The 23,922-nt window shown below is 40.2% G+C and overlaps 1 protein-coding gene across 1 annotated transcript in view; it reads left to right on the forward strand.

Moving 5' to 3' along the window:
* The window catches only part of SGCD (sarcoglycan delta), a 371,321-nt gene that overhangs the window by 66,531 nt on the left and 280,868 nt on the right, over positions 1-23,922 (forward strand). The window contains exon 2 of the mRNA XM_077924624.1: positions 9,426-9,481. The gene's annotated coding sequence lies outside the window, so the exon portion shown is untranslated. The remainder of the gene's footprint in view (positions 1-9,425; positions 9,482-23,922) is intronic.

Consider the following 23,922-nt stretch of genomic DNA (forward strand, 5'->3'; position numbering starts at 1 on the left):
AGTGTGTTTTAGAGAAGTACACTTATATGGAACCAGCTGAATAATGATGGAAAATGTATAGTCTGGGGCAATTCACCACACTGCCTTTGTGATTGTAGGAGGCCTCCTGATTATATGTAAAACGTAGTCTGGCTTCTAAGACAACATAAATTGCTCTTGGTTTGCATGCCAATTTATCACATCTATTCCCCCATGGGAATTGGGGCTACCGTTAAAAACACACACACACACACACACACACACACACACACACACACACACACACAAACTTTTTACCATGGAATCACTGCATAGATGAAATGAATGATACAGTAAAGGCAAGTAAGCCACATCTATTTGCAAGTTCAGTAAAAAACAAACAAAAACCCCCACTTTATATCTTGCTTGGAGGCTTTACTTATCTGTTGCACTAACAATATATTTTGATGCAGTGCCCATGTTTTGTTTGCAAACATGTCACCTTGGCAACCTTAAGAAAAACTGCTCTTTAAAATCACTTCTAACATTACTAAGTTGCGTGTTTTCTCTCAGAAAACACAAGCTTTTGTCAAGGTTAGAGGATCCATAGTGTAGGAAGGGTAAACCACAAGTTTATGCAGCGGCTGAATTTCTTCACATTGTTTCAGACACATTGTCACATGTCCTGTGCTGCTCCTTGGCAGCACTTTTGATTTAACTGAAATTATGTATTATGGATCTGATTATGACCTTGCTGAAGTTATAATAATAATAAATAATAATAATAATAAATTATATCCCACCCTCCACAGCCCTCAGGTCAGCTAACATCAAAGTATATAATACATTAAAACATAAAATCCAGCAATCGAGTGAAATACAGCTTAAAATCAGTTTGCGCCAATCACTGTTTGGAGAGCAAATTTTTAAGTTCCATCATGGAAGAATGTCAGGGGAAAAACAAAACAAACCACTCATGTATACAATAATAGAACTGTGGAGTTGGAAGGGACCCCAAGGGTCATCTACTCTAACCCTGTGCAATGCAGGAATCGCAGCTAAAGAACCTCTGACAATGTCTGTCCAAACTACACAGATACACACACAGCCCTTTGTCATGGATGCTTGAGTTGAGATTCCTGCATTGCAAGGGATTGGGCAGATAAACCCGGTGGTTCCTTCCAACTGTACTTGATTCTATGACACACTGTTTAAAAACCTTCAGTGAAAGAGGGTCCATCACCTTCCAAGGTAGTCTGTTACACCGTTGAACCCCTTACTGTCAGAAAGTTTTTCCTAATGCTTAGTCATTATCTCTTTTCCTGTAATTTGAATCCATTGGAGCTGCAGAATCTGGCACTTGCATGCGGTGCCTCTGTTTAAATCCCTGCATATCTCCATATCTGCTTCTAGAAACTGGTGCAGCAAAATAGAAGAAGACGAAATCTCACCCACCTTCTGTCCTTGACTTAGAATGCAAGGATTGCTCCATCCCCCTTGGATTCCCTGGGTTCTTAATGTCTAGCTTTATCAAACATTGTACCTGTTTTAGGTGTTAGTAGCTACACAAATCTATTCCTTCCAGTTAGTGCATAATTGGACATGGTAATTAAAATAACAGAATTCTTTGAACCATGCCTTCAGAAGCTTTTGACTGCATCTGTACTCCATACTGAAATGGATAAAGAATAACGTATTTGGACAATCATTGAATCTTGTAAAAGAAAACAAAAACCCCAAACCTGTAGGCCATTATGTTCAAAATAATATCTTACTTTTGTTTGTTGTTCAACAGAAGAATGAGAAAGAAAATTAAATTAATTGAAGTGAATCAGAAAACTGCCTTATACCAAGTCACTCCTTGGTCCACCTAGCTCAGTATAGTCTGCACTAACTTCCAATGGCTCACCTGGGTTTCAGATACAGTAGCTGTTCCACCCTAACTGAATATGCTGGGAACTGGACTTGGGGGCCTTCTGCTTTCAAGTTAGATTCTTTACCACTTTGAAATATTTGTAGAAAAATCACATTGCTTTTAGTTAGGTATATGTGGAATGCATTACGTAAAATGTGGAGAAGCACCTGCTATTGGACAACTCCAATTTCTTGTTTGGTAATAGCTGAGCCACAGGTGAACGCTCTTGATAAATTCAAATATTATTTTTTTTAAATAAAATATCTTTCAGTTAATTGACTTAACTAATTAGCAGCACAGCTTACCAAGTATGTCTATTAATTTAGGCAGGGCTGGCCCACCCATGAGGCAGGCAGGGGCAGCCATCTCAGGCAGTGGAACACCATGGGTGCTCCACTGCCTCTGCTGCTGGGGAAGTGATGGTGGCGGCAGCTTCTGATGAGATCTCACCCAAATCTCATGAGATCTTGTGCACTCCATGAGCTCTCCTAAGATCGCATTGGAACCCGCTGTTGCTGCTTTGCGGACAGCACCACATGACCCAGGCAAGGAAGGCTTTGGTGGGTTGGGGTGGCACCTTCCCATTTCACCTCAGGTAGGGAAACCCCAGAATTTAGGTCAGATCCACATCTTTTAAATAGATTTTAAAAAACCCGAATTAACTAACTAAAGGCAAGACTGCAAATTCCCAGGTGCCCCAGATGACTAAGTTTCATTGGCTTCTCTAAGGTATTTCTCATACTCCTATGAATCATGGGGCTAGACCTGAGCAGAAGAGCACATACCTTGCATACAGAAAGTCCCAGTTTCGATGCCTGGGGCCTCCAGGTAAGCCTGGGAATAATTCCTGCCTGAAACCCCAAAGAGCCTCTGGCAGTCAGACAAATACCGAGCTAGATGGACTAGTATTCTCACTTGTAATATGGCAGGGTCCTTTGTACCATTTCTTCAAAAGTTATGTTTTTTAACTCTGGGAATTGAAGCTCAAATTCTGGCCATTGTGCTTTGATTTCTGCCTGAAGTGATGAGAGGTGGGGGCTGAGCATGAAGAAGCTAAGAATAGACGCAGGGCAGGGGCAAAAAGTGGGGAAAGAACAGCAATCATGGGACTGATGTTTCCCTTTTCTGGGGTCAAAGAAAGCGGCAAACTGTTGCACAGGTGCAATGTGTTAGCAGACAGCTGTGAGAAGTGTGGCTGTTGACAAGGGTATCACAAGGTCAGGAATGCAGTGACTTTTAAATTGGGTAAGCTGCTGAAAATTGTCATCTTAATTGGAAGTGTATTTATAGCACTGATCAGCTGCTTAGCACTCTTAGTCCTGTGAGTACTATGCACCTTGTAAACCAAGAGGCTAGGGAAACCAGTCTTAACACCTATGCTGTGCTTTTCTATAGAGATGGAATTAGAGTGGTTTGGGTTAGAAAATTTTAGCACTGTTCCACATTAGCACTACGGAATATAGTATAAGGTGTTGATTTCCTTTAATTCAGTACAGCATTTGCTATCATCCTGAGAATACTTTCCTGACATAGCCAAAGCTAAATCAATACAGTTCACCTGGCAGCAGTTCGTCCTTTTGCTGAAATGCACATATTTTCTCTTCGCATATATAAAAAGACAAAATGTAATCTAGAGGAAGCCTTTGGCAAGCCTGCAGAAATGCCATTATTTTGGCAGCTTGCCGTGTTATCTTAACAGGTATTAACAAGGCAATTGAAATGGGTGGAACACAGCTATAGAGAAGGTGGGATAACAGGAAAGGGAGTTCCTATAGCAATTTCTGTTTATTGTAAAAGTGAAAGCGTGATTATCTGAGGAAGAGGGATTTGAGTGTTGGCTCTTTTTCTGTATCAAGTAGTTTTTCCTTAAGCACTTGAAACATATGTTTACACAGATACATACAAATTATTTTGTATGCATAAAGTCCCCACAGGTGCATTATCTAATACAACGTTTGAAGACGCTTTGCTCATCACAATTAAATTCGCTATAACCAAGAAAAATGAAAATGTTGAATGTGATGCTGCATAAGATGAACCTGAGTGGATCCATACATGTCGTCCACTCTGATGTTTACTGACTCTGTAGGGTATGCTATATTGAGTAAATATATTTCAATATTCTGAACAAAATTCTTACCTTGACTGTGTGAATTCATTGGCAACTTTCCTGGGAAATATGGTAACATGATGGTTACAATCCAAATGTGGTTTTTAAAAAATGTATCTTATAGTGATACTTTAGAATCTACTGATGGAACCTATAGGAAAACATTGCAGTGTGAAGCGCTAACTCATTACACTGGATCATTTTGAAGGTTTACATTTTCTTTATGGAACATCTTTCGCGTGCTATCCCAGTCTCATTCTGTTTTGTTGTTGTTACTTTAATCAATGACATTTCTCACTGTTGTCCAATGTGTGGATGTATAAGATGCCAAAATGGGCCAAAGGCAATGGCAGGGGCGGGGTTTTTTTTCCTTTAAAAAGGCCCATCTGGCTTCTCCAAAACTGTCAGCTGGCAGTGACAGGGGCTAAACATGCTACATTGAAAGTATACTTTATATTTGACTTTCTTCAGTAATGTTTTATTCTTGATGGTTTTACTTTGTGTTTTAACGTGTTGTAAACTGCTGTGAGATTTTTTTTATCAACAGTATAAAGTGGTTTAGAAATGAAATGAGTAATAACATACATTGGGAAGAATTCAGTGTAGCACTAAGCAGATCACTCTGCCAAAGCAAGCATTTTTTATTTCTGCTTGCTGATGGAACAATCACCCTCTCCTGCCCCTGGGCACTTTTCTGGGGGTTCTTCTGAACCCCCTCCCCTGAGCCAATACAGAAGGTATGTGATGGGAGAAAATAGAATCAAAGTCCTACGACGCTAGTGGGAGTCCTTGTGCATTCATGCTGACCTCTGATATTGTTAGCAAAACAAACAAATAAACCACCCAGCAGGCAGGCTGTAAAATTCTCAGTTGGTTTGGGCAAAGCTGTTGAGTGGGAAACTAGACTTGAGCCTAACTTATCTTCCTCATATGATGTTTTAACTGTAAAAGGGCACTCTTCATTTGCAATTTAAATGATTATGGGGTGGCGTCAGAGAATGCAATGTCCCGTGGTGTGCATTCTGTGAGGGCAAGCTTCCCTCCATGATAACTGTATGTCAAAGAGAAAATGAAAACAGCTCCCACATGTACCTTTAGCTCAGCGCTACCTTCTGCTCAAGAGAGGAACTTCTGTTGTGGTGTTGATCCTCTGAGCCCTAAACCAAGCTTCAAGATAGTTTTGGAGCTGGGTGTATGTGCAGGCGAGAGAGAGAAAGTGTGTAAGTCATCACATACTCCTGATGACATGAAAGGGCTACGTAGCTGCAGTTCATTTCTCTTGAATGAGGATATTCCTGGATACAGTGTACAATACATCTTCATTTCCCTGAACTCAGCACCATGGAATCAAATATATATAAGCCCACTGCCAGCCCTTCTACTTGAGCAAGGCACTTATAGATGCTGATTATCTGCACTGCATTGCTTTCAGAGGGCTGTGCCTTTGAATATGTGCCCAAATGCTCACCTCACTTAAAGGAACACAGTGTAGATCAGGCTTCCTAAACCTCAGCCCTCCAGATGTTTTTGGCCTACAACTCCCATGATCCCTAGCTAGCAGGACCAGTAGTCAGGGATGATGGGAATTTTAGTCTCAAAACAACTGGAGGGCCTAGGTTGAAGAAGCCTGGTGTAGATAGTCTGCATTTCCATTGATCCAGAAGGTGATAAAAGTGTGATAAGGCTGCTTCCATTGATCTTGTTAGGATGGATTTGGGCAAGGAACCATATGTATGTGTGGAGAGAAATGATGAAAAGAAGGGAAAATACCATCCTCAGTGTTTTGACACTTCCCCCTTTCCACTCCCTGTTCTCTTTTTAGTTCTGTACTTGTTTAGCTTCTTAATGACATAGTGTATTACTTTCTACCCATTCTTGAGCATTTTGATGACCTAAGTTTTAATGAAAAATAAGTTCAAATTTTTAAAAAATTCTAAGCATCCAAAGGTGAAAATAGATAAATCAAGCTGCTTCATGGGAGCATTCAGCTTATGATTAGTATATTACAGGCCTTGGCTAGCCAAGTGCTGCTAATTTAAGATCTGGTTCCATTCACTGCTGAGCTCACACACCTGCTGTCAAGCTGCCCTAAAGTGTTTCAGGTGCCCAGGAGCAGAAGAGGCATAAGTACAAACAGCTGATGCTAAATTATGAAAAGCTGGATATTTACCAAGGAAAAATCACATCAGCAATCTGCCATCGCAAACAGGAACCTGTCTCATTTCTAGGATAGTACTTTGCAAAAATGCCAGTATTTGCCTCCTTCAGTAGCGTATGGTACAAATCAATGGATTCAGAAATTTGGCATGTTCTTGGAAATTAACATTCCAATTGCATTTTATATTCCTCAGCCACGAATTCCTGATTCAAATTGCCACAGCTTCAGAGAGGATGGCATCAGTTGCATACTTTTCTCATAGTCATCTCCTCACCTGTAGCAGGAAGGCAATGAGAGCTCCAGCAGTGCAGTAGCCACTGGATCTAGTCCAGTGAGGAAATACTGAATTCCAACCTATATTGCTTCAGATTCGCCCCCCCCCCCATACTTCTGAGCAGACAATAAGTTATAAGAAATGTCCTCTGTTTGGGAGATTTTGCATACTCTTAACACAATCTATTCTGCATGATTATCTGAAAGGATACAATTTGCTGCAGCAATGTTTTATTAAAAGATCAATAGTGGAACTACATGTTTTAACTGGTTTTTAAAAAATGTTTTTGGTGTAAGGAAGCAGTATATAGTGAGAGGGGACGCGGGTGGCGCTGTGAGTAAAACCTCAGCGCCTAGGGCTTGCCAATCGCATGGTCGGCGGTTCGAATCCCTGCGGCGGGGTGAGCTCCCGTCTTTCGGTCCCAGCTCCTGCCCACCTAGCAGTTCAAAAGCACCCCTAAGTGCAAGTAGATAAATAGGTACTGCTTTATAGCAGGAAGGTAAACGGCGTTTCCGTGTGCTGCGCTGGTGCCGGCTCGCCAGAGCAGCTTCGTCACGCTGGCCACATGACCCGGAAGTGTCTCCGGACACCGCTGGCCCCCGGCCTCTTAAGTGAGATGGGCACACAACCCTAGAGTCGGACACGACTGGCCCGTACAGGCAGGGGTACCTTTACCTTTACCTATATAGTGAGAACCCCTTTTTAACTGCTAAATAAATACATGCAAAATTTTCTTAAGGCTAGAATTTCCTATTAAAAATGGTAAAGGGAACCCTGACCATTAGGTCCAGTCGTGGCCAACTCTGGGGTTGTGGTGCTCATCTCGCTTTATTGGCCAAGGGAACCGGCTTCTGGGTCATGTGGCCAGCATGACTAAGCCGCTTCTGGCGAACCAGAGCAGCGCACAGAAAGGCCGTTTACCTTCCCATCGGAGTGGTACCTATTTATCTACTTGCACTTTGACGTGCTTTCGAACTGTTAGGTTGGCAGGAGCTGGGACCGTGCAACGGGAACTCACCCCATCGTGGTGATTCAAACCGCTGACCTTCTGATCGGCAAGTCCTAGGCTCTGTGGTTTAACCCACAGCGCCACCCGCATCGGGCCTGCAAAAAATATCTGTTAAATATTTACCTCGCTGTCAACATTTTTATCCTGACTAATTGCCTACTGCCCTCCCTGGTCTTTCAGGTTCCACACTTAAGCAGGATTGGCTTTTTTTCTCCATAGAGCAGGTTGATCCATTGGAAGTGAAGAGCTACTGCTGTTGCTGGGATGAGAGGGAGTTTTTTATCCACTTAAAAGAGATAGTTTGTCTCTTGAGTGTGAAACATCTGTCTTTGCTTGGTACAGAGTGGGCAGGGTGTAAGCAAGCATGGTAGACAGACAAACAAGAGGGCTGGCACCAAGAGATACCGTCTTTTGGGTGCCCCTATAGACAGTATTAGTAGGACAGCAGGACTCAGTTGCGCTGCATTGACTGGCTACTGTTGGGAATGGAATGGTAGCCGAAAAATTGCAATTTTCCTTTTCTCTCTGGGAAAACACTCCTGGAAGAAACAAAAGGAGCTGTTTTGTTTTAGCTTTGGAATGGTGCAGAGATAAGCATATCTGCATTTGTATATGTTTGTCATGTATTACGTGGGAGGTAGGACTCTATAAAGCTGAAAACTATTTTAGTTGGAAGCTGTTCCAGGTCTAATCTGAGAGAAACAGAGAATTTAGATGTGTGTGTATATATGCAAATATTGTTTAAATATGCAAAATGCTGGTGTAATTGATAAGAATATAAGAACATAAGAAAAGCCTGCTGTATCAGGCCAATGGGTCCTGTTCTCGCTGTGGCCAACCAGATACCTGTGGGATACATTACTGGATTTAAAATCTGAGCATGAATCAATTGAAATGACTTTGATTGGTTTGCAACCCTAAAAATACTAAGTTATTTGTAGACTTTAGGCCCTGAATTTCTGGAAAACAGATGGAGACTCTTAGCATGTTTCTGCTTTGAACTTTCATTTGTTGTACTTCATCCTTCCGGACACTTCCAGCTAAAGTATTGTAATGGTCAGTGCTTTGTTTTGAGTTTTTGTAGATACGTGTATTTTTATGAATGATAGATGAGTTTGAGGCTTTGACATTGTTGCTTATGAATATGGAAAGTTTGTGTTTAAGTGAGAAGATGATTGCTCTGGATGCACTTGCAAATGTACATCTCACACAGGAAAAAATGTTTCCATCTTGCACTGAAAATCTAGATGATCTCTCTGGTAAAATTGAATCCTAGTAAAACGAAGTCTTGATGATTGGGAGAGGACATTTAAACAAAACTTTTGAATAAAGTTGCTAAATATAAATCAGTGGCTTGTTTCTCCAAAAACTGCTTCAAGACTTCTTTCACTCCTGTCAATCAGCATGCAGCTTTTATGGGTTGGCTCTGAAGAGCCTGTTCAATTAGGTCTCCTTGTGTAATCTCCAGATGAGCTTTATGGTTCTGTCTGTGGAATACAGATTTTGCCTGCAACAAAATGAGAAACGATTAGCTGTGTGCTTTCTGGGCCTTTAAACAACTGGAAACAGCACAGCCCATTGCCGAGCTTTTAAAAAGGCACAAGATAATGCGGTCTCAACTACTTAACATTGCTGCTTATTATCACATAAATCAAATCCAGCTTTCCTTTTCTCCTAATGATAATTCGCATCATACTTTATATGCGGTCATAATTTTCACATCATCCCTGTCAATGTTCTTATAAGCCATTTACCCTTGGACAGGGGTAAAGAAACAAAACCTTTGCACAGTGACTTGCATAGTGAATTCACATGCAAGGTGATGATGATATGCTTCCTAGTCAATCATTGCCATCACAGAATAATACAAACTGTTTAAAGGACAGGGTTTTTTTAAAAATCATTTTGCATCACACAGCGTCCCCCAAAAAAGGCAGAAAATACTGTGGAATATTTGTTGTCACCAAATGAGTCATTATTTTCCTTTTTATTATTAAACAGAGAGATGCCCTCCATCTGAGCCAGGATATCTACAAGCTTGGATGGCAGTGTCCTAGGTAAGTGAAATGTTATCATCTTTCAGTTCAGACTTTTATCTCTAATGGTTTTTCCTTCTCCCTATTTGTCACTGATAAGTGCACCATGTGGCTTCATCTACTTGAAAGATTAACAGGTGTCTACTCATCAGAAAGACAGCTTTTGAGCAAACTCAGAGGCTTTGAGAAAACTTGCCTGCTTTTTACTAATGCTTCTTTTCACAAATCCTGGATATTAGTGGCATTTTTAATATCACCATATTGCAAAATGTTGGAATATGCAGTTCTCCCCATCTTCACCATTCATCCAGCTGGGGCCTTTTCCAGGACACTTCATTTCATTTTAAGAGTGTGGCCTGAAGGTACATGAGGCCCCCATCTTGCTGAAGCTAAGCAGGTCGGTGTCTGGATAGGAAACTGACTGGGGACTATGTACGGTGCCTTGGATTCCATGATTATTCACTGGGCTGTTTACAATATAAAAATACATAACATGGAAGAAAAGAAATGTAAAATACCCTCCTGACTTTCTGTCCTCATCCCCTACAGACACTTGGAGCATACTCGATCCTTATTGGACTATTCTGATTTTAAAAATGAAGAAAAATAGTACCTACCAGGTAATTCCATTAGATCCAAAGAGACAAGGCCATTATGATGTGGCACTCCTAGCTGATGCTGGCATAAATTCAGCAGCCTGCTTCCATGTTTCAGAATGCTAGAACCTATGCTTTCAGATCTGCTGAGTGTTAACATTAAGAACCTGTTACTGATAGCCAAATTTTTCAGGAAAAACCCCACTTATTATAAACCCTAGAATAAGAAGACTAGATTCTTCCTTCCTGAAGGGAGGCTATCATAGTTAATATCAATCACCAAGAGAGCTACAGTAAATAGACATCTTTGAGCTTCTTTCTGACTGTTTGAAAGGTCAGTTATTTCCTGCACACCCTCTTTCCCCATGTATGCTGCCAAAGCAATTAAATGCATTTCTACCATAAGGAATAGAAAATGGAACATGAAGTGCTGTCCATTGCCAAGTTGCCTAATTTTGTTGTGTTGCCCTTGTGGAATTGGAGTGAGGAGCAATCAATGTTTGTTAGTAAATATATTAGGTAAATGGAATAGGTCATACATTGAATTAATTTTTTCGAACACCACATCTTCCCAAATATTGCACATAAACATAAATTTCTAATGCCCCTCTTTTGCTGTTTTTCCACACTCCTTTGCAAAAGGATATGAAACAGTTCACAGGGAGATAGGAGCCATGGAAGGATATAAAATTATCCTTATTATTGAGCCAACCAATTCAACAATCCTTTACTCAGATGCAGCCCATGTGACATTGCCCAACTAGGCAAGAGTATGGATTGAGATGTACATTTCACTGTGCATTGAAAGGCATATCAGACTGAAAAATAATGCTGTGTAAATGCACATCTAAATGGGGATGTTGTCCATTCATAATATATTACACATCCAAATCTTCATTTCTGTTGTGCCTCAACTCTTTATGCATAACTGACTATGACTGAGTGATGTCTTAGGATGGAAAGTTTTTTATAGTACACTATTGGCAATCAATGAAAGTAGTACAGTGTGGCAAGATACCTATGTATCAGCCAGGTTGTTCTGGCAATATGAATGCATTCCATCTCCCACCACCACCATCAACATTCAGAATGAGAAAGTGAGAGCTGTTAATTACCAACAGTGATTGAACATTCTGTAGCTGACTCTGACTGGGTCTATGGTGCTATGACATAATCATGTTTGCTACATGATCCTTGATTGGTTGGGGTCAAGAAGCAAAGTAAAATACATAAGAAAAAACTTACTGTACAGTTCACATTAGAAACAGAGGAGGCTGATCCATTAGGGTGAATGGATCAGTCTGGCCTCAGCGAGCACCGCCCCCCCCCTCTTGCATGTCTTCTTACAATCACTCCTTACATTAACTCCCTTTTAGTCTCTGCGTTGATGGGACAAAATTTAAATGAGTTGCCTCTATGTCATTGCCTCTGGCTCCCCCTGCCATTGGCCTCAACCCCCCCCCCCAAAAAAAAAACCCCTACACTGAAATGGTCCAGGCTTTCTTTTTCTTTTCTTTTTTCTTCTCTCTCTTTTTTCTTTTTCTTTTTGAAAAAAATCCAGGAATAGGGGAAATGGCTAAAGAAGACAAACTTTTAGTATTCAAAATAAAGGGCTATGAATTCTTGATTCATAAATAGACATTTTTGAATGTAGTTTCAAAACCTAGAAAGTGTCCCCCCCCCCCCCCATCTTCATGTATTTTCTGTACAGGAATGTACAGGAACTTATTTCTAACAAGAGATAAATAAAGTTTACAAGCTTTCTCAAAGCCACCTGCAGAATACCATTCTCTGTTGCATAGGGTCATGATCAAAAACTGTAAATCATGACTTGTCTGTGGATCAGTTAGATACACCCCCCAACAAATAAGGATTTTTGTTCAGAGCTGTATTATAGAATATAACTGAGTAATTGTTTTAAGGGGTTGTAATAACTGTCTTTGTTGGTTTGATTAGATTGTTGTATTTACTGTGCTTTTCATGATAGTGTGAGCTGCCTTGAGTAGGCTTTTCCCCAAATGTAGCATATAAATAATTTTATAAAAAGGAGAGGAAATAGTGAGAACATGAATTGGCATGGGTTGTTTAGCATCCCAGCACGGGGATGGATATAAGGATTTTAGGTTGTTGTTTTTTTCTTAGTATGATGCTTTGATTTAAAGTTATTGCATTTTAGGTTAGGAGAAAATACATATGAAGTTGGGTGGGGAGCATTAAAATTATAACTCATAAATAAGCATTTTTAAAGAGGGTAGGTTTAAATGTGGCTGGGCAAACCCAGCCAGATGGGTGGGGTATAAATAAATTATTATTATTATTATTATTATTATTATTATTATTATTATTATTATTTATTAAATGTAAAGAGTTTGAAATAAAAGGCAATCGCTATGCCATCAGACAAACTTTGCTGCCCAAATCTTTGCCAAAAAACAAGCTTCCCGTGGGGTTTTTTTTATAACCGTAGTCCGCCTGTGTCATAATAGGAAACTTGCTTGTGTATTCTGTAGTTGAAGGTGCCAACAGAGTTCTGCATCAGTTTTATTTTTGTCACCTAAATCGTTAGCTGCATTTTTAAATGATGTTTTACAGTGTACACTGCCATGATAAAATTTATGACATGGTGGTACAGAAGCAATTTTATAAATTTATAAATAAGCTTGTTATTTTGATCAAGAAGCAAACAATTTTGTGCAGTAACATTGAGACATGGTGCCGTCTGCAACTGTTAAACTAAACAGCTCAGTGTGGGATTTTAAATGTTTGTGATAACATTGGACAAACAGGCCAAGATAAAGGGAAAGGTGGGGCGGATCCTTGGTTTTACTTTTGTTTTCCTTTGGTAAAAAAGCAAAGTAACTAGGAAAATCAAAGAATGCTCTCCATAGATTTTCACTCGCCTCCTACCCTCACTCCCAGCAACTGCCCATTCTCTTAGAGTTGCCTGTGTGTTGTGCTTGCCTATGAACCTCCCACACTGAGGAATTGCTGAATGTTAATGACAGTCTATAAGCCTGTGACACTTGTAGCGCTTTATCAATCAAATGCAGCACATTCTGCCAGTTCGGCCACCTGTCCCACTCCATCAGTGTCAGAAAGTATTTCACAGAAGGCCACAGGTGCCAGCTGTCATTCCGAAAGCAGCATCGGAATGGCCCTAGGATAAGTGTATTTAGGAAATTTCCTCAGATTGAGTTTGTGGTCCCAACAGCCTTATTTTGAGTTTGTTTACAAAAGGAAAACAAAACATGCAAATGACCGATTTAATAATAAATGAAACCGTGAAGTTGACATAAGGATTTGCAACTGGGAGTTTCACTGCGTATAGTAGGATACCAGTACTGAGACTTGTTAATTCCTGTTGCTGCTGACAAGTGACAGTAAGGGTATGCATGGCTCTTTTGATCAGCTTTTACTTCATATTCAAGTTAAGTTCTACCACAAATACTTAACCCAGTTTAAAGCTGGGGAATAGAATGGATTGGACTATAAATTCCTGTGAGGGAGACTCCCACTGGTGGAAGGGGAGAGGCAAATTTTAGTTATTCCCCTTGAACCATCTGAAAATCTGCAGCAGAGGATTTGGGGACCCTCCAGAACAGGGGTCAGCTAACTTATTCAGCATGGGGTGGTCCACTGTCCCTCAGACCTTGTGGGGGGGCGCACTATATTGGGGGGGGGGGACAAATTCCTAATGCCCCACAAATAACCCAGAGATGCATTTTAAATAAAAGGACACATTCTACTCATGTAAAAACACGCTGATTCCCGGACCATCCGCGGGCCGGATTTAGAAGGCGATTGGGCTGGATATGGCCCCCGGGCCTTAGTTTGCCTTCCCATGCTCCAGAATAACAAGAGATGGTAGCGCTGGAGGATACTGGATGAAAGCAGAATTGGTAAGAATCACTTTGTCTCCCACCTGTCCCCCAAAGGAGCTTCTCTCAGTCAGAGTCATTTTGATGAATGGAAGGAGCCCTTCCAAGGTCTATAATTGACTTGCTTTTTAAAAAAACAACAACACCAAAATGACTTTTGTAGCTGTCTTTGCCACCTACCTAAAACAGGTGTGAGAAACTGTTTTTCTGTTGAGGAAAACCCCTCAGGGCTAATCTGGGGGGGGGGGGTTGGGGGGGCACATACATGGGTGTGTGAAGCTAGAGCCCAAAGTGGACAGCATGTGAGGGCAGCACGTCTTGAATGAGATTGCACTGCCCTTTGACATAGCTCTACTGTTAAATGTACAAGTGGCATAAGTGGCAAGGAGTGCCTTTACCAGATTTGGCTGGTATATCAGCTATGGGCTTACTTGATGAAATAGAACCCCACTGCAGTTACTCAGAATCTAGCTAGCTCCAGAATAAGCTACCGACATACCTTGGAGATATTGTGGGTTCGATTCCAGACCACAGCAATAAAGCAAATATCACAATAAAACAAGTCACACAAATTCTTTGGTTTCCCAGTGCATATAAAAGTTACATTTACACTATGCCACAGTCTTTTAAGTTTGCGATAGCATTATGTATTTTTTTAAAAAAATACCCAATCTGCGTACCTTAATTAATGTGACACAGAAACTCGAGGTAAACATATGCTTTTGGGAAAATGGGGCTGATAAACTTGCTGGATGCAAGCTTGCCACAAACCTCCAAGTGTTAAAAAAATTAAAAAAGCAATACTGTATCTGTGAAGTATAATGAAACAAACTGCAATAAAATGAGGTATGCCTGTTTGTGAGGTTGCCCTTGAAAACTTTTAAGAAACTGTAACTGTTGCAAAATGTTGCTGCCAGACTATTGACTTGAACAAGATGTTTCAGACATATTACACTTGTTCTGCTTGATTGTCATTAGTTGCCAGTTGGATTCCAGTCTCATTTCAAAGCTTTAATTGAGTTCTTTCCTTCTCTTGTGTGGCATATTAATGCTTTTTCCTTTTTAAAATTTCTACTGTTGTTTTATGAATTGTTGTTCTTACTACTTGATGAAATTGTTTGCTTGTTATGTCAAATGCTATTGTTATGTCAAATGCTTACTAGGATTGTTTTATGTATTACTGTTTTGCATCATATATTTGATATTTGATTATTGTAAACCGCCTGGAGTTCTTTGTTTGGGGAAAGAGGAACACAAATTCAAATATGGTTGTTGTTGTTGTTTAAGCTGGATACTGCCCTTGTGTTACATAATCTGACCTCTTTCACAGAGAAAACCACACAGGAAAGTCTTGTACAATATGAGGAAAGGCCTATTTTAAATAAAATAAAATACATTGATCCCCTGCTGAATTCATACTGGGTTCAGTCCAACGAGTAGCGCTTTCATCTAGAACTCATACAAATTAATGAGAATTGTGCAGCAATGATATTTTGTGGATTTTGTTCAGTGTCAGTGATTGGCATGATTTAAAGCCCTGCACATAGATTTCCTATTATTTGCTAAGGGGAAAAAATATTTCAAGTGTGCTGTGCTGAATGCCTGTGTGAAGAATATGGATCCCTTTCCATAAGAAGGCAGCAGGAAATCCATTCACAAGCAGGACTCCTATGCATTGTTTGGATCATTGGCAATAACATCTAGCCTTAATTTAAAATATTGCCAATGATGAAAGGGATAGAAGGATTATTCCCATGGTTAGATCTTAGTAGAGAATAAGTTACTTCCAAATCTGCCATACTTCATCTGAATGCCACCTGAATATATTCATTTACCACATGTACTCAGTAGTGGTGAAATACAGTGATGCTTGTTCTACAGGTCTGTTTTTCCTGTAATTAAAAATGCTTTGCTTTAAAGAAAGGTGTATTTACAAAGTGTATCCATGAAATAGGTGGTTAGATGTCACCTGTGTTCCTAATGCACATTCATTTAAGCTTCTTCCAAAAGATAGAAATATGAATATTGATATTAAAATATGTCTGTTGGACTGCTGGGAAAGTAACTTGCAGTTTTAAACCCTGTTGACTTGTTTCCAAGGGACTCCGATCTGCGTTTTCAGTTTTCTCATTTTTCTAATTTACCACTTTTCATGGTAAATCACCTTGATATCCCATCCCACACAGTTGGATTTTTGAACCTGTAGTTACCCTGAAGATCTCGCTACATGCAGGAAAATGACAAATCCAATCTGCATTCCATGCAGATAACTTCGCATGGGATCCTACTGCAAACAGAGCATCACCATGCATTGTTAGAGTAGATCCATGGCTCCATCTTTGAATGCACACATGCAAATGGATCTCAACTTCTGTTATGTGTTTGTTTCCCGCAGCTTCCATGCACAAGATTTCTAGTATCCAGCTCCCCCCCCCCCCGGCACATGAGCATGTCCGCATCAGCACCCGAAAGCCTATCACACTTCAGAAATCTATCATTTTCTAGGCTTCTGCAGTATGTGCATGAACCATCTGTTCATCCAGTGGTTTGCTAGAATTATCACACTATGTATATGTTATGAACCATCTGTTGATTCAGTGGTGCGGGCATACTAAAGTATTCATGTATGTGATGTGGCTCTCATAATGTTTATTGCACCAGCTAAATCCATCTTAAGAGATGAGTAGTTTGCTAAGGATGGTATTATAGACTGCAGCTGGCTTATTTAAAGCTAGATTACTGTCAGAGTAAGAATTTTTTCATCATCAGTGAACCAGTGGATAGAAAAAATACAGTTGCTTCTGGCTACTCAAGTAATGAAATACAGACTGATAACACCAAATAAAAACTATGTTGCGTAGATTCATATTTTTTTTGGGAATCTCTCAAACCCATCTTTGACTGACTCAGATATATGCCACTGCAACAGAGTTTTCATCCACATGACCCCAGTTTGCATATAACATTAAGCCAAACCATGGGTTAGTGCACATTGCAAACAAGCACATTGCAGGCACTGCACTCCTCCTTTGATTCTGTTGATAAACCGTCAAAGAAGAGCACACCTTGGTGCTTGTCTGGAGCAAGACAAAACATGAACTTGGGTTCAGGCATAACACTGACCTAAACCATAGCTCTGCCCCAGGTAGCATGGCTGTAGCAAGTCTGGGGAGGAGTGCAGGAGGCATAATCTTGATTTGGGAAATGTGTTCACTCATGCTAAGCCATGGTTTCCCTTTAATTAAAGCCATTGAGTTAATTTCTGAAGTTAGTTATCTAGTTCAGAGCTCCTCTTTCCCCTCTCCAATCATTGATAACAAAACAAAGACCCTGCGTATTGCAGGAATTTGGATCTGTACAGATGGTATACTGCTACTCTTTAGTCTATGGTAGAATATCATTTTAAATTTAAAAGGTTGGGCACAGAACTCTTTGATCATACATGGAATTTGAAAGCTTTAAGAAGCCTCTGTTGCTCATTTGGAGTTTCATATTTGTAACAAAGCACACCACAGAGTTAATTAAGAGGCTATGGAGGGAAAGCACTGATGGGTATAGACCTGTGGAACTTTAGATTTTAAAGCCAGTCGTTTCCTATTGGGTTTAAGGAACTGTTTTCACTCAGGCCTGAAGGGGTCTGTGTGACACTCAACCAGATTACATTGTAGGTTTTGGAATAAACCAAATCAAGTGCTGTGGGATGAAACAAAGCTTAATTGGCTTTAATTTCTTCTCTCTGTGTGTTGATCTTCACAATGGGTTTAATTACAAAAAAATTAGTAACAGAGGTAAAAGTAAAGAAACTTTAGTTTTCAGAAAGGAAGGATTTGGGGTTGTTGGGTAATTAGTTTGATGAACTGCTGAGAATTAGTCTCTGACTTTCAGCCTAGTTATATTATTGGGAGTTTCAGTGTTGTATCAGTGTCATAAAATCCAACACATATTTAGCCTAACGCTTCAATATTCTAATAAGCTTAATGATGTGACTTTCAGAGAAGTCTCTATGGGTACTTAAAAAAAACACCACATAGGTAATGCAGGTAGGCTCACCCTGTAAATCTAAGTAGCGTATTTACAGGCTAAACCTGTGGCCCTTCAAATGATGTTAGGCTACAGCTCCCATCATGCCTAATGATACCCACTCCAATACTTTGTCTGGACAAAGGGTTCTTAATGCTACTAATAATTGCTCTTTTCCTATGTAAGCCAAAATTGGAATTACAGTTTATGGTCTGTGCTTCTAAGTTCAATGCCATTTTTGGTGTGGACACCTCTGTGTGTTCCATCCACATGGTCAATATGGCATAGCCCTATGGACATAGTTGTCCCCTACCCTTTCCCAATCCATTATTGGTCACTACCTATGCTGCCTTCTGCTGTTTTGAAGAGGATTCAAACCCTATTTTTAGGGTAGGTGGATGTTTACATTTCTCAAGCACTATAATTGCAGAAAAGCGGGGAGGCTTGTAAGAAGAGTGCCTGCAGCACAGACCAAGGGAATTACAGCCAAGATTACTTCTGAGTTGCAGATTAGGCTGTAAATTGTATGGATTTCAAATAAGAATACCTGATCTCTTGTTGAGTCAATTTCAGCATCAGATCTGATTAGAAAACCTTTTCTGGTCAATTTCATAACCCATTTAGAAAACCTGCTATTTTCACTGCCTGTTATTGGTACTTTTATACTATAGCTTCTAGCACATTTGCAGAGACATAAAAATGAAAAATAAAAATTTTAAATAGCATGTTTGTGTGATACCCAACTATCTGTGTAATACGTTTGTGGCCTGAAATTTTGCCTCACTTTTGGATTACAACTTTCTTTCTGACATCTGTGCTACTTGCTGTGTTTCTTTGATGTCTTTGCTCTATTGGTAATGTACGGAGTTAGACAAGGTGGAGTACAGGGTCAGGTTTAAGGTGCTGGTTTTGACCTTTAAAGCCCTACGCGGCCTAGGACCCATGGACTTACAGGACTGCCTCTCCTGGTATGCCCCACGGAGGACCTTAAGGTCCACAAATGACAACACTTTGGAGTTCCCAAGTTGCAAGGTGGTTAGATTGGTCTCAACTAGGGCCAGAGCCTTTTCAGTACTGGTCCTGACTTGGTGGAACGCTCTGTCACAAGAGACTAGGGCTCTGCGGGACTTGACATCTTTCCACAGGGCCTGCAAGACAGAGCTGTTCCACCTGGCCTTTGGTTTGGACTTAGCCTGACCCTTATGTTTTCACTCCCCTTACAGTTTTGATCCATGGGCTACTTTTAAAATGAGGCTGCATTTTAATTTGCATTTTAACCTGTATTTTAAATTGTTGTGTCCCGTCCCCCCGTCCCCCCCCCCCCCGGTATTATGTTTTTATTGTAATTTTACTGGTGTTAGCCGCCCTGAGCCTGGCTCTGGCTGGAGAGGGCGGGATATAAATAAAAATTATTATTATTATTATTTATTGTTTTGTGTCTTGTTTTGCAATTCCAAAATGTACTCTTATATTCTTCATTTCTATTTTTCTATTGGTTTACCAGTTCTATTTTTATATGCTGATATTTTATTTATTATTAATAAAATCTACCTCTTCAGTTTTGGCATGGTTTCTTGGATTAAGCCTTGGCTCAAAATCCAGTGACTTGGCCTTTGGGTCAACCTGCTACTGTATAACTGTGATTTGCTTAGGGCTCCAGAAGCAGGGAGACTTTTAAGCCTTTCTTAAAAGCCTAAGGATATCCTTTAAGACCTGAGAGTTTCCTGGCTCAGGCGTCATTCGCATAATTGGTGACAGCAGTACTACCTTACAGGGTTGATTTTAATCCCTGGTCATTTAGAATTATTTGAATCAATTTAGGGGCAGGTTCTTAACACAAAGGGCCTCTGTTGATGAGCAAGGGTGGTAGCAGCTGATGGAGGTGCCTTTTCCCCACTGATGGGCAGATGATTGAGAGGCACGCCAGCACCATTTTTTCTGCCCTTTTAAATGTGGCAGACATCGTGGCAAGTCTTTTTAAATGACTTGGATGAAGGAATTGAGAGGATGCCAAGCTTTAATGGGAGCTACTTTGCAGTACGATACAGCCATAGCAGTCACTTCGTTATGTCATACACCCACAACAGCCATTTTGTGACTGGCACCCACAACACCTTAGAATCATAGAGTTGAAAGGGACCCTGATGATCATCTGGTTCAACACCCATATGGGGACTGAACTTCCAATCTTGGTGTTATCGGCACCATGCTCTAACCATCTGAGCCATCCACCTTCTCAGAATGTGTCCACTGGTGCAAAAAGGTTGACAACTCCTGAAAAGGTGTCAAGAAATTTCATCTCTTTGTCATTACTGGAGCACACATATATGGTAACTCATTTATATGAGGTAACTGAAGTCACCCCTTACTACATCACTTCTTTTCCATCCCTTATTGATTGAGAATGTAATCTCAATACTACCTTGGGCAATTTGCGTGGGGGGTGGAGGGGCACAGTTATATATCAGTAGCACTAAATTACTGTTGGGGCCCTGTATTGAAACACATAGCAATTCTGTGGTGGATTCTTTCTCTTTGGGGGTTTTCTATTTTAGGATTTCTCTTTCATGCCCAGACTGCTACCACCTCAACGTCTTTATAAATGACTTGGATGAAGGAATTGAGAGGATGCTCATCAAATTTGCAGTTGCCATCAAATTGGGAGGGGTAGCTAATGCCGCAGAAGACAGAATGGGGGTTCAAAATGACCTTAACCGATTGGAGAATTGAATTTCAGTAGGGAGGAATGTAAGGTTCTGCACTTAGGCAGGAAGAAACAGATGCACAAATAAAGGATGCAGGAAACCTGGCTTACTAGTAGTATATGTGAAAAGGATCTAGGCATCTTAGTGGATCACAAGCCTATGATGAGTCAACAGTGTGATGCAGCAGCAAAAAAGCTAACGCTATTCTACACTGTATCAACAGAAGTATACAGAAGTTCAGATCAAGGGAAATAATAGTACCACTCTGTTCTGCCTTGGTCAGACCACACCTGGAATACTGTGTCCAATTCCGGGCACCACAATTTAAGAAGGATGTTGACAAGCTGGAACGTGTGCAGAGGAGGTCAACCAAGCCTTATGAGGAATGACTGAAGGAGCTGGGTATGTTTAGCATGGAAAAGAGGAGACTGAGATATGATAGCTATCTTCAAATATCTGAAGGGTTGTCACATGGACGATGGATCAAGCTTGTTTTCTCCTGCTCTAGAGGGTAGAACTCAAACCAATGGCTTTCTCCCATGATCAGTTTTAAAACTGCTTAACCCCTTTTTTATTTAAGTGTCTGCACTCTGGTTCCATCCTAGTTCAAAGTGGAAACCTACCCACTTGTACAAGTCCAAGTGCATCAGTCTAATTTCTGTACTTTTTGTTTTTTATTTTCCTTTTCTGAATTTTCATCCTTCATTCACTACATTGATAACATCTTGTGTGATGAAAAGTTCTGGAAACTTACCATATTTTTGTGACTTTTGGGTTAGTCCTAATAAATATACAGCATGAAATATCTCCAGTGTTAAAAAAGGGTGAGATTTTCTTTTTAGTAATTCCTATTTTCTTTATGTGAAATAAAGTGGGAAAACAGTTTACATAAGGGCAGGCAAGAAAGCAATGCTTGAGCAACTGAGGGAAGCGGAAGTAAGATACAGATTGCTTGTTGTTTATAGTCTTTGTCTATTTAAAGCTCACTTGTGTCTTAAGAGCCTGGCTTGCTAGGGAAAGAATTGTTACACTCAGAGAAGTTTCCTATATCATAACTGTGCTATGGAAGCATGTTGTGAAACCAGCTGCCATGAAATTGAATTACAGGTGTTGCATTCTTCACTGCTCAAATTGCTCTATTATATCATGGGCCTTTTCATTTTGTTTTGAACAAATAACTGCAATTTGCTAGGATCCAAAGAAATTATAGAATAAGTAGCTGAGGTTGTTTAAGGCTTCCATTACAATAGGAAATTATCTGTGCCTGTCTGCAGTGTGGCTTTTTTCTTCCATCCATTGCTCATGAACTTGGAAAGAGAATAACATGTCTGCTTCTTTCCCCTTGTAAAATGTGTGCATCCAATCTTCTAAATTTTGCTTTAACAATTCTTAACAGGACCACTATGATTTACTTATGATGCTTAACAGAGTATCCAGCTGCATGAGATGGTTGTATGAACATTCCATTGTGAATGAATGGACAGTAGATCTCCTTCCTTTTGGTTTGCTTGATGCAGACTCAGTGAAACGTATTGCAAAGCGTATTGTAAATACTGTAAAGAGAAACAAGTTATGATCTTTACTGAACCTTAAAAACTCAACCATATGCTCTAATATCTCCAAATGAGTCTTATTAAGTGGCTTCATATTCTCAGAGCTGCATATTCAAAAGTTCTATGCAGTAAGAAGTAAAATAGTAAAACCCATTCTTGGCTTCCTAGGTAGGCATAAGCAGTGGATATTGTTACTGGCCACCCCAATCTCTGCTGAGCAGTGCATAAGATTCCAAGGGGTCTTGGCACTCAACCAGTGTCTTTGAAATATTACTTATTTTCACATATTTACACTGGAAACTTTCAATGGAGAGATATTTCACACATTCACACCTCAGAAGAAACCTGTCCTGCATTGTATTTCAAGATATCTCCATGCCTCTTTCCTAGTCTGCCTTTATGGTTCTGGCCTTCACAGCTGCTCACCAGTTCTCACTCTTCTTCCTCAACCTTTAAATTTCAAAAGGACACATATTATTCTGTGGGACCTCACAGGCCTCTGTCACCTTGACAACCTCCTTCCCTCATCAGCAGATCCTCCTGCCTATTTGATGGTTTCCATTGATTGGTTAATCAATGGCTTGCTTCCACCACTTTTTGTCATTCTTAATGACTTCTACCCTAGGCAGGACTCTGAACTGGAAAAGAAGCTTAGCCTCTATTTCTCACTGGCCTGCTGTCCTCCCTTCACTATTCCAAATATTATCTAAATTCTGCTATTAATTAATTTCTAATATTAACTAACTCTAGCAGTTATAGGTGCCCTTGAACCTCCAAACTCTATTACACCAGATCTGTAACAATATGATGTAGATTACCCCCACACTTCTGCCATCTAACTTATGGATATTCAGGCTTCACAATGTTGAGCATAATGAAAGAAAGGAGAAGGAAGTCATCCTGTTGATCTAATATAAACTGGAAAGACAGTATTTGGGCTCCAAAGAGATTTGTAAAAGAAAGGGGATTTTGCAGCTCTTTTAGCAACTTACCAAGTACTCTTAGGAAGGTTGATAACATATTTTGGGAACATATTTGACCTGGATATGGAAGGTCCATTATGTTTCATTGAAGCTAGTGCCAGTGGAGTGGTATGGAGGCTATGATCTTCAGTTCTGAGCATCTTGGAAATACATGTTCATGATAAAGGATTGACCAATGCTGCAGGTTATTTTTAACTGTAGTTAAACTAGTTGTGCCATTGTGGAAAAAACCTTATTTGGACTGAAGCCATTTTACAAGATTATCTCTACCCCATTTGCTTCTGTATATAGCAAGGACGGGGAACTTGTGACTCTCCAGAGGTTGCTGAACTCCCAACCTCCATCATCCCCAGCCAGCATAGCCAGTATTCAGGTATGATAGGAGCTGTTTTTCAGCAACATCTGGAGGGCCACAGGTTCCCCATCACTGATATATGTCCTGCATACAGTTGTATTTTAGTTATTGGCTTGGCTCTAAGAAAATGTCAAATCAGCTGAAGTCACTTCCAGAAATGTACATTTTCCCCTACTGAATTTTCTTTTTTTTTAAAAAAAACAACCTCTAGTTTCTTGTGCTTTCCTGAAAAGTTGTTGCTGAGGTTCAGGGAGCCTCCTGTTATTTATTTAAGATGTATATCTTAGTCTTCACTATACTATATGTTGTAAGACTTACATACTATATGCTCTTAGACTTCCCCTGGTTCCCTCATAGCATTCTTAAGGCAGC

This window comes from Podarcis muralis, chromosome 2, assembly GCF_964188315.1.
Source record: "Podarcis muralis chromosome 2, rPodMur119.hap1.1, whole genome shotgun sequence".
NCBI classification, from domain to species: domain Eukaryota; kingdom Metazoa; phylum Chordata; class Lepidosauria; order Squamata; family Lacertidae; genus Podarcis; species Podarcis muralis.